We start from the raw sequence: 12,299 nt of genomic DNA on the forward strand, positions 1-12,299 counted from the left end.
GAAGAAAAACAACCCTAAAGAATTCTTTAAACATTTTAGCAAACGAAATACATCAACCTCAAAAGTTACACTTTCAGAATTTTTTTAGCACTTTCGTAACCTTGCTAATGATTCACCATCTACCTATATTTCGATTGCTAATTATATGAATACTGATATTTTAAATAGCCCTATATTCGAGCTCTTAGACACTGAAATTACTCCAAAGGAAATTGAAACCTGCATACGCAGATTGAAAACGAACAAAAGCGCGGGAAACGATTATTTGATCAATGAATATTTTTCCAAGTTTAATGACATAATTCTCCCTATTCTACTGACCCTTTTCAACAAAATTTTTAATTCCGGTATATTTCCTACATCGTGGTCTAAAGCAATTATTATTCCAATTTATAAAAAAGGAAAAACTGACGATCCCGAAAATTACAGAGGTATCAGCATCACAAGCAGTCTAGGAAAACTTTTTACATCAATTCTTAATGAGAGAATAATGAAATGGAACAATTCAGAAAATATTATCACTGATGCGCAATTTGGATTTCAGACTGGCCGATCAACTACTGATGCGATATTCGCGCTTCAAAGTTTAATATCACAAAAGTTGAATAACAAACAACGTTTATATTGCTGTTTTATTGACTATAAAAAGGCATTTGATACAATTAACAGAGAAAAATTATGATATAAGTTGATTAAATTGGGGATTACCGGAAAATTCCTTCGAATCATCCGATCGCTTTATGTTGACGTGCGCGCTTGTGTCAAGAATGCTGGAGAGATATCCGTAGAATTTCCAGTAAACACCAGGTTGCTCCAGGGGGAAGTGTTATCACCAATACTATTCAATATGTATGTTAACGACTTGGAAAATCACTTCATAAACGACAAATGCCCATCCGTAGAATTAAGGGAGCTAAATCTTTTTGTTTTGATGTTCGCAGATGACACCGTAATATTCGCTAACTCACCCGAAGAATTACAGTATATGCTTGACGCGTTACATGGATATGTTACCTCGTGGAATTTGACTGTTAACACTGAAGAAAAACAAAATTTTAGTGTTCAGAAAAGGAGGATGCGTAAATTTATCATGGACATATAACAATGAAATTTTGGAAATAGTCGACCCTTTTAATTACCTAGGATTATGTTTAAATTATAACGGTAAATTCAATGGTACGCAAACGAAAATTAGCTGAACAAGGTCAAAAAGCACTATTTGGTTTAAACCGTAATATACAGAAATTTGAATTCAACGTCGAAACCCGATGTCAACTCTTTGATACATATGTTGGAAGTGTTATCTCGTATGGAAGCGAAATCTGGGGTTTTCATAAATCTCCGGAAATTGAAAGACTGCATTTATCCTTTTGTAAAATTACCCTCGGTGTTAGGCGCAATGTATGCAATTATATGATTTATAGAGAATTGGGATGATATCCACTTATTATACATAGGAAATTGAAAATTATGAAATTCTGGTGTAAATTATCAAAAACAGAAAACTGCATTTTAAAATCTTCTTATGAATACCTGCGATATGATGCAGAGAATGGGTCGGGAACAAGTATAAACTGGGCGCGTGATGTAAAACTTGAACTATTTAGATTGGGTCTGGGAGAATTTTGGATAAAACAGCAAGCAATAAACTTTGCTCATTTTATGCACGTGTATAAAAATAGAATCCTAGATATATATACCTCCAAGAGTGCACTGCATTTATGGATAATTCGTCAAAATGCTTTCTATATAAACATATTGTCCAATCTGACTTCTGTAAAATGCAATTCTATTTAACAAAACCTTTTCAGAGTAATTTAAAAAAAAACATATTTCCCGCTTTAGACTTTCGTCTCACTATCTTAACATAGAATGAGGAAGGTACCATGGCAAAAGTAGAGAGGATAGATTATGCGATGTTTGTAATACACGTGAAATAGAAGACGAATTCCATTTCATTCTTCAATGCACTAGATATCTAAATTTAAGAAAAAAAATATATAAATGAATATTATTACAAATCGCCAAGTACTTTTAAATTAATCCAATTGTTGGGTACCAAACGCATATCTACTTTGGTTGGTTTAGGGAAATATATTCATTATGCTCTAATATTATGTAACGAAGATCAATCAGATTAACCTAATTTCTATCTATGTAAGGTTTATATTTTCAGATGTCTGTACATTAAAACATCATTGCTATATATTGTATTATAACTTTGAATTATGTATTGTACTGCTTATTGTAGTGTACTTAATTTGTTCAATATATATTATTGTATACTATAAATGAGTGGAACTGTGGGACTGAGGAACACTTGACCAGGGGTTTCACCCCCCAATTTAGGCTCACTGAGAGTCTTAAATTTTGTAATATATGTTATTATATGTTATTTTTGTAAACTGATGGGCTGTATTGCCCAAAGTTATATCCTGTATAAACTAATATTTCTTTTGGATTTTTTACGCATACTCAAACTAGTCATTCGATAAAAAAAAACCCAGTAATACATAACTTTGCGAAAGTCCTTCGACTTAATTACTGATTGTTAATTTTGATTCATATCAAAGAAAACAAATATTTAAGAATATGAGAATAAAAGAAATGCTCTCTAGTCTGTTTTTGAAACCTCTTTTTTTTCAAAGCATAAGATGAAAAAAAAGTGTGTGTATTCAATCAGTTTTTAAATTCAATTAAGAAAAAAAATTGACTAAGTTAATTTTGATTGGACAATTTGGCAGGCATCACAATGTATCGCATTGTATTGCAGCATGGTGCAATTCTACTTTTATTTAAACAAAGCACAATTATTTTACTTGTCAATGCATTAGAAAATATTCCCCACCATCCACCCTCCAAAGACAGCTTTTATATACAATTTGTCCTTGTGATTGAATGTTTGTTTGGAAATTTGCATAATGTAAGTTTTGTTTCAAAGTTTGATAACTCAAATTATGTCCCTTTGAACAACGTAGACAAAACGATCATTCATTTCTGCTTTATATTATGTAAATGTTTAAGCAATGCTAACGAGTAACAGGCTTGTATACTATATATAAGACGTTAGAGAGACATTCACAAATGACCATGTGTTAAAGTCTGAGTAAATAACGGTTACGGGAAATGTCGCGTGTAAAGGACTTAGTGTGAGCTTATCTCACTAAACAAGTACTGCTATGCAGTATTGAAAAGCGTCTTTGATTGTTCTACAAACTCATCGGCGCTTTGTTTGCGTCTCAAAATATTTACTCATCTGTCAAACAGGAAAGTTTATATTTCGTTCACCATTTTGCCTAATAATAAAAATTGACCAAGTATGTTTTAATTAGACAGTAAATCAAGCATTACAATGAAATGTATTGTAGGACAGTTATATTTTTATTTAAAAGCAAAATTATTTAGCTTGCAATTAAAGAACTTCACTCGACACTCCAATTTTCCTCGGGATGTTTCGCATATATCCATATCAGTCTTTCAATAAAAAAAAAACAGCAAAAGTAACTGTTCTTTGATGAAAACTTAGCTCTAAGTACTGTTATCAGAATATATTCTGTTAATCCTTCCTGGTGCTTATCTGCATCACTCTCAAAATTTACATTCATCAGTCAAACACGAGATTTCTCTCTTTTTTAATCGTTCATATACCCAAACTAGGCGTTGCATAAAATAATGCACAGCAATGAAAAAAATTGTTGAAAAATCCTTCGACATTATTACTGCATTGTTAATTAATTTAGATTCGTATGAAAGAGAACAATCATATAAGAAAATGTTAATGAAAATATTCCATCCAGTCTGTTTTTCAAAACTTTTTTAAAAATAAAAATATATCAACAAATATGTTAATTTACACCTTATTTTCAATACCATAATGTAAAACAAAAATGGACTTCATTTTATTAATTGACATTGCATTGTAGTGCAGTGCACTAAAATGCAGTTAAATTCTTATTATGGTAAACAGTGTAAATTCTCTTGCAAACAAAAAAAAATCAACTCATCAGTCAAAAAGGAGTGTTCACTTCTTTTGGATCTTTTACGCATACTCAAACTAGTCATTCGATAAAAAAAAAACCCAGTAATACATAACTTTGCGAAAGTCCTTCGACTTAATTACTGATTGTTAATTTTGATTCATATCAAAGAAAACAAATATTTAAGAATATGAGAATAAAAGAAATGCTCTCTAGTCTGTTTTTGAAACCTCTTTTTTTTCAAAGCATAAGATGAAAAAAAAGTGTGTGTATTCAATCAGTTTTTAAATTCAATTAAGAAAAAAAATTGACTAAGTTAATTTTGATTGGACAATTTGGCAGGCATCACAATGTATCGCATTGTATTGCAGCAGAGTGCAGCATGGTGCAATTCTACTTTTATTTAAACAAAGCACAATTATTTTACTTGTCAATGCATTAGAAAATATTCCCAACCATCCACCCTCAAATTCTCTGAATTAGCTTGTTAAAAATAACTTTTACGAAATATTATACCAAAGGCAGAATTATGAATTAAAAGTGTATATATTATTTATTCATTCATTTTCGTTTTTATTATATTTTTCTTCTTTATAGCTGTATTAAACTATTTTCTAAAACTTCGAAACTCATAACTCATTGACGTGTTATCCCACAGTTTGAATTCAACCAAAAAAAAAAAAGATGTATTCGCATAAAAAAATTCGTTAAATCGCTATAGCAAAAAATTACCATCATTGATACGGTAGAATACTCTAAACTTGAAGATACACTATAATTTTTGTGGAATATCAGAATACTCTGAAATCTACATATGGTTTGTACTTGCACCAGTTTCAACAGTATACATATAGTTCCTTTCCTGATATCCAAGCTATTAAAATTTTTCAGTGAGATATAAATGTTAAGAATGTTTTACATGTTGCTAAATTTTTGATTCTCTATGCATAAATTTCGTTCAAAATTCTTTTTTGCATAAAAATACCCCCCCAAAAAATGCAATGTAAAAATTAAAATTAATGTTAAAAAAAACATGGTTTGTGATAAACATCAAAAGATATAATGTAGGATTCCTTATTATCACCTGGTAATTGACTCCAAAAGCATCTACAGGATCCCCTATCCAGAAAGTAGGAGTCAAATGCAGCACTGCAGAAACATCCAAATCATGAAGGATAGTTTGTATCCGTATTGCCGTTATCCATGCTTGATCAACATTATTTGGACTGAGGTTGATGATTATTATTGGTCTCATCATTAACCCAATTTAATCGATCGTGACGTTACTGTAAATTTAATTATCTTTATTTCGTATACTTTAACGAGCAAAATGCTTTGAATTTTCAAAAAAAAAAAAATTATATACTACTATATCAAGTTGCCAGCAGTTGTTTTATAAGTTAGGAAAACTCGATTCTCAAACAGAATGGACTTTTTTTCATGAGAATGGACAAAGTTTCCCCTTGTAGAATGTAAACACTACGATTTGTGAATGCAATGTAAGCACAACTCGTAAATATACATGTGTACAGATTATGTAGAAAATTGCACTTTTGAAATTTCACTTGGTACAACTTCTTAACTATATAATTAAAGTTTCATTTGGTTTAATTACGTACATAAAGTTTCATTTTTTACTGGTGTTTGAAATACTAGTAGTTGAAAATGAAATTTAAAATAATAAGACTTTGATGTGGATCACATGCAATTCTACTTATTTTGACAACCGAGAATAACTGACAGTGGTTTCAATATGCAAATTCAGAAAGAGTGTACATATTCACAAAACTACAGACATTCTCATTGAGAATGGACAGTGGTTTTTTTTTTCAATTGCATGGACAGCTACAGGTAACTTAATGGATTATCTATATAAATTCAAAACGACACTTAAGATATTACTTGTTCATGTCGGTTTTCTGGTTGCGTCAATAAATGCACGAAACCAAATTTATACTGTGAATGTGCTGTTTAGTATACATGTCTCTCCTTCCAAATAAACTGTTCATAGATTTAAAATTTCTTGCTATAAGCTAAATAAAAGAATATAAACATTCATTCAGAAAATGTTCACACTCTTATCTTAAACTTCAATTATAATATGACGCCCTATTTCAAGGTGAGGCAGAGATGCCAGGCCAACACGAGCAAGAGACGGTGTTTAAACAAAAATGAGCAAATAAAACCTATCAAATTTTTTATCCATCCTTGATTAATTCTGATTTATAAGTTAAACACTATGAAAGAGTACCATTTTGTTATGTTTGTGAGAAATTAAGAAACCGCTCGGGTCTCGCACGATACATAACCAATCAATGCACAAGTTCCAATGCATTATTTAAGGGGGGGGGGCAACCCTCTGATAAGAGATATAACTACCAAAGTATATAATCAAGAAATTACCCATAGTTTGTCATAACAGAGTTTATTACTTGGGACCTAGAATAGTCAATCAAACCCAACGCAGAATGGAAACATTGTCTTTTATTTCCTTTTGCCTATATTTTTCATATTTGATTATATTTGACCTAAAACATTTCCATCCAGATTTTTAACTCTAACAAATTTAAACAGTTATCTCTTTCTTTGAACAAATTTTTAAACTGCAGTAATGCGCATCATGTACAGTGTACTATATGAAGAAATTTTATTAGTTACTGTAGTATTTATTTCCTAGTAAAAAAAAAATATTTTAAAGAATTATAACTCTTGTTGATGGATGCTTCCCTATTTAAAACTCTGCTAAAATGTCCTCTAAATCCGTTGCTGAAATTCTCCACTAAACATCCACTTTTCCCAGCTACAATGCCCCGTCACTCCACTACAATGCCCCGTCACTCCGCTACAATGCCCCGTCAATCCGCTACAATGTCCTGTACTACGCTACAATGTCTTATCACTCCGCTAAAATGTCCAGCTCCGTCTACACTGCATACATGCGTAAAAAATATTCAAACAGAAGATATGCAACATTGAAGGAGAGAATCTGGATCATACAACAATTTTTATAATTTCTCATCTGAGCCAAAGATCCATGCAATACTAGTATCATAGAGCAAAATGCTATATAACTATTTGAACTTTTTCGACTTCCTCCACAAGTCAATTGAGCAAGGTCAGGTAATGAGATTCAAGCGAAGGGTCATGTCCATTGAACCTGAATCGGAAATTGTCATAACTGGTACAAAATAAGATGGGATCATCCAAAAGTCTTCTTTTTCAAGAAGTTGCAATCAATGTACCTCACTAAAATCATTATCTGATGTGAATGCAAAGGCCGATCCAGGAAATTTTTCTGGGGGAAAACAACTCCCTCCAATTGCAAAATTGCAAAGAAAAGAAAATAACCCCCGACCCCACGCTGTATTTAGAAACTTCTTCTGGCTCTTTGTATATATCATGTCTGTTTGACACAAAAGGAGAAAGGTGAGAGAATACAGGTGCAATACAGATAATATATAGTACAGTGCAAGGAAATTGATAAGCCTGTCTCGTGCATAGGGTTATATATATCTGAGAATGAAACTAAATGTATTGTTTTCCTTTTTTATGAGCACTGCTCCTTGCTTCGCCTTTGCATCTAAGGAATTCTCCGAGGAAGTGCAATTCCTTTTGGAAAAAACCAAATTTCTCGAAGCAAACTACAGATCGCTTGAAAATGAAGTTAGAGTCTTACAAACCGAGGTTAATGTTCTTAGGGATGAAAATGGAAAACTTCATACGCAGGTTGACGACCAAGAAAATACAGTGAAAGAAATAAGGGCACAACTTAATAATGGACTTTCAGAAGGTCAAGGTATTCAAAGTGTGGAAAATTCCTCCAGTGGTGACCAGGGAATAAAGCATCCTCAATTGTTAAATCACACAGTCATAGAACAGCAACAAAGAATCAGTAAGTCAAATTGAGAATTGTGACCTGCTGTGTATCCATGGACACATGTTTGCATTATTGTCACTGCATCGTCCCTCTCCAATATAACTATACAGGGTACACTGTTCATATATACAGTATATTTCTTATCACAATTTCCTCTATTAGCCCCTTAGATTAATTTTGACATTTTTCTTTCTGTGTACAGGGAGAGCTTCATCGAATCTGGGATTTTCTGCTTCTATAAATGGAAACATTGGAGTGGTCAGTAACCAAGTCCTTGTGTTTGGAAGAGAGGTCACAAACGTAGATCTTCGCTACAGCGCAAGAAGTGGACATTTCACGGCGCCTTACGAGGGCCTTTATTTCTTCACAGTGACAATTGTCGCAATGCCGAACAAGTACATTGAGATGGAAATCGTGCATAATGGGAACCCACTGTGCTACATTTATTCTGGGGAAGGGGATAGCTATTATGGTCCTGGGACAAACTCGGTGGTGGTTCATCTTGCCACTGGTGATGACGTCTACATACGTGTCCGGGGCGGACAGCATGGCTCTGGGAGCGTCATTGATGGAGCATACTCAACATTTACTGGTTTCATTCTCAGTCCAAATGTATGACTTCTTTAGCATACGACTTTAAATTTGTAAGCCTTGTATATAAATTTCATATTTTTTCCTTGAAAGGATATTAAGGATTCATTTTACAAATTTGCTCACATGTCGATAAAGAGATATATACTTGTAAAAAGGTATTTATTTTCTTTTTTTACCATAGCCAATCGCATACAAGTCTTTAAAAACCTCACATCATACAAGGGAAAGAGGAATAAACTAACTTTTAAAAATATAAATGTACGTTCAGGTACATTCATTTTTCAAAACAATGCTCAAATATGAGGAAAAAAGATTCCGGGAACAAAACAGAAACTTCCAGTGCCACTAAAAGGTAGTCTCCCATATGCAGCAAAATCCCTGGAAATATACTGGAATGGCGTATGCGATAATTCAACGATTATCAAAGAGAAAAAAAAGTCCATGGTATCACTTTAAAATTCATTGGTCACACAAACAGACGCCCTGCATTTCAAGTCAAGGCGGAGGAAAAAGCACCTACGTCACTTGAATAAAAAAAAAATGGTCAAGTACATGTAAACCAATGGAGTAAAAATTTAGAAAAAGCTAACGTTATTTTTCACGAACATCGACCATATTTTTTTAAAACTTTTATCAGATGGTCAAGAAATATGCAACTTGAATTACGCGGGCCGTATGGAGTATGAAGATACTCAAGAAACTATCAGTAAGCATAATTCATAAGCGAGCGTGGATTATCCGTCGGTCCATTGGATATAAACTTCAAATATCACAAGATTTTCCAAACATCACATCAGAAGTAGATCATGCTGTCAAACTTCCATATTTGCTCTGTTCACCCTCCTTAAAATAAAAGGAGATAACCGTGGGTTCATCCTTCCCAACTTTCAGAGTATGCAGGGAGAGGGTTGGTTGTGCCACCAAACGTACATATATATACTACTTGTAAAATATTTTACAAGAGGTTCATGGGCAATCTAGTTAAAATCGGACTTCTTAGATCCGCGCCGTATACACTCTGCGTAAGAAAAGTGCACACGGCGCGGACCTATGAAGTCTGATTTTAATTAGATTGGGCTCATGGGCCACAATGCTCACTTGAGTAACTGTGGTCCTTCTTGTTCATCAGCAGATTCTTTCTCCTATATATTCCCATGAAAAAAAAATTATCACTCATTGTAGCCCCACCCTATCCCTGGGGGTCAAGATTTGAACAAACTCTCCCCTTGGAAGAGGGTGTGCGCCATCATTTGAACAAACTTGAATCCTCTTTACCCAAGGATACTCTGTATTTGGATTGGTTGAATTTCGCCTAGTGGTTCTGGAGAAGAAGATGAAAATATGCAAAATTTACGACTACGACGACAACAACGACAGACAACGGACAAATTTCAATCAGAAAAGCTTACTTGAGCCTTCGGCTCAGGTGAGCTAAAACGTGACTCTATGATGGATGATATGGTTTATTCGATAGAGTTGTCTTTCTTTTTGTACTTTCCACAGATTTTGGTACTTAAGGACATACGCAATGTACCTTACCTACTGATAATTTTTCAAGATATTCTTAATTTAAGATTATAGTGTCATCAGATTTTCGTAGACAAAAAATCAGCATGCATTACCAGGGTTTTTGAAAAGATATCAATTGATGAAAATTCTTGTATAATTCAAAGAAAAAATATACAAAAATTACTAAACATATATCCTAGATGTTTTGTTTATCCAAACCTGTTTTAGAAGAAGTTTACAGCAGCATATATAGACTTTAAAATTAGCACACAGTTCCTTTAAGTATTGGAACTCTTCAACTCCAGAGAAAGGACAATAAAGTTCAAACTATGTTGTGTATGTCCTTAAGCGTTATGCGGTGTTGTAGAGTAAGATTTTATATCATATTTTCAAATGATGCATTATGTCCAATGTATTGAGATCTTTACAGAAGTGGGTAGACATGGGCTTATAAAGTGGACTTACAGTGGATGTAGGATATGTTTGTTCACTTCTCTTAAGAGAGAAAGCATTTCCAAAGCAGAGTTTCTAATATTATAGTTATTTTCTCCTTTGTGTTCTATTCGTTTGACTTATTCTAAATGGAGAAGTCAGGCATGAGCCTGTAAACAAAGGTGGATCGGGGGCGCGGGGTCCGGATCCCCCCCCCCCCCAAGCGGAAAACTAACACACTTATGAAAGATCAACAAAAGAGTTCGTAAAAGCACTGATTACTGAATAGGAAGTCCTAGAAACTGTCTCCAGGTCCCTCTACAATGTAACGTACACAAGCAAAGGGGTGTAAATGGGGTGGAGTGGGTTGGGCTAGTTGAAAACTTAGAAACGATGATTTAATTGGGGGACGCTTTCCTCCTGTCATGTGGTGGACCCCCCCCCTTTTTCACAGTTTCCTGGATCTGCCAATGTATATGTACATCGTTTCCAAATAAAAAGCTATATAAGTTAGTTAAGATGCATATTGTGGGTGTTATAATAAAAGAAACTTTCAGAAGTTTGACAGTCGAGGTTACATATGTTTAATACTGACTAGTACAAACAACGAATTCAAATTCAATTATGTTGGATACTTCATTTGCTACTGAACCAGGATAATACCCCAGATTCACTGTGGCTGATTTAGGACCACTTTAAATCCTGGCTAATTACCCCCCCCCCCCCGCCCCTACAAGTAAACAACTTGTAGTACTATAGTATTAAGGATTTGGATTCTTAATACTTTTTGATAAAAACATTAGACACAAAATGGATTTAACACGCACTCACACAAAAAAACTAATTCTGGGAGGGGGGGTGACATAAACAGCCGGCCGCTTTCTTTCATATATACATTAGATTTCACACAAGTGGTAAAATTTTTCTTCTAGGCCAAAAGTTTTGAACATGCTTGTCATTGAACAAAAGTACCAAGACGACCGGAACGTGTTCGAAATACTATTCAGCGTACATGACTGCTCATCCATAGTAACGAAATCTTTTTTTCCCATAAAATTAACCCTAATTACAGAAATTAATGAAAAACCTAATACCGGTAAATTAGATGTTTAATGTACACAAAGAATAACACTACGAAATGGTTTTAAAACTTCAAAGAATAAAATCATTGCAGTTGTAATTTGTAAAGAGGCGCTTCATTAAATATGCGTTGGAACTGGGGGCGGGGGAATTCGAAAGGGGGGGGGGTTAAGCCTGTCCCACTTTTTCGCGAAACGACTTATCCCCATCACAAAAGGTACTGTGAGTTGTTAAATGAAATTGGCCACCCGTTTTCTAATTTTTCCAGCACTTATGGGTAATGAGAAATGCATAACACATATAACTTGAATAAAGATCGACAGGATTAATCAACTTACCCTGATTTTATTTCTTTGTCATCTTGTTACATGTACCTGCCTTCAAACATTGAAGAGCAGTGGTTAAAATTTGCTACAGCTATAGTTCTTTTTTATCCCCCAACCCCCGCAACAATAATATTTTCATCTAGCCGTTTTCGGTATACAGATATTTTTTAACCCCTACATTCACAAAATTAATTTAACAGATAATCTTTGGGTGACGATGCTGTATACGAGGAAATTTTCACCTCTTTCGCCCTCGTCTCGAATGGGCGAATTTAACACGGGGCAAATTCAAAGAAAACGGCATTATCTCTTGCAACATAACTGAGTTTGAGCGAATTCAAAACGGGGCAAAATTGTTTGCAGATGTGAAAGGGCGACAATAAGATGGGGGTGAAAATAACCATGTATACAGTATTCTTCTTAGATTGTTTTGATGAGTATCAAGACTAATCACCGATGTCAATCATTTTCTTCCAAAGCCCTGGACGTCATTTTGTTGGTGCT

The sequence above is a fragment of the Saccostrea echinata genome, unplaced genomic scaffold, assembly GCF_033153115.1.
Source record: "Saccostrea echinata isolate AGI-Se365-2 ecotype Australia unplaced genomic scaffold, CSIRO_AGI_Sech_v1 ptg000064l, whole genome shotgun sequence".
Lineage (NCBI taxonomy): Eukaryota > Metazoa > Mollusca > Bivalvia > Ostreida > Ostreidae > Saccostrea > Saccostrea echinata.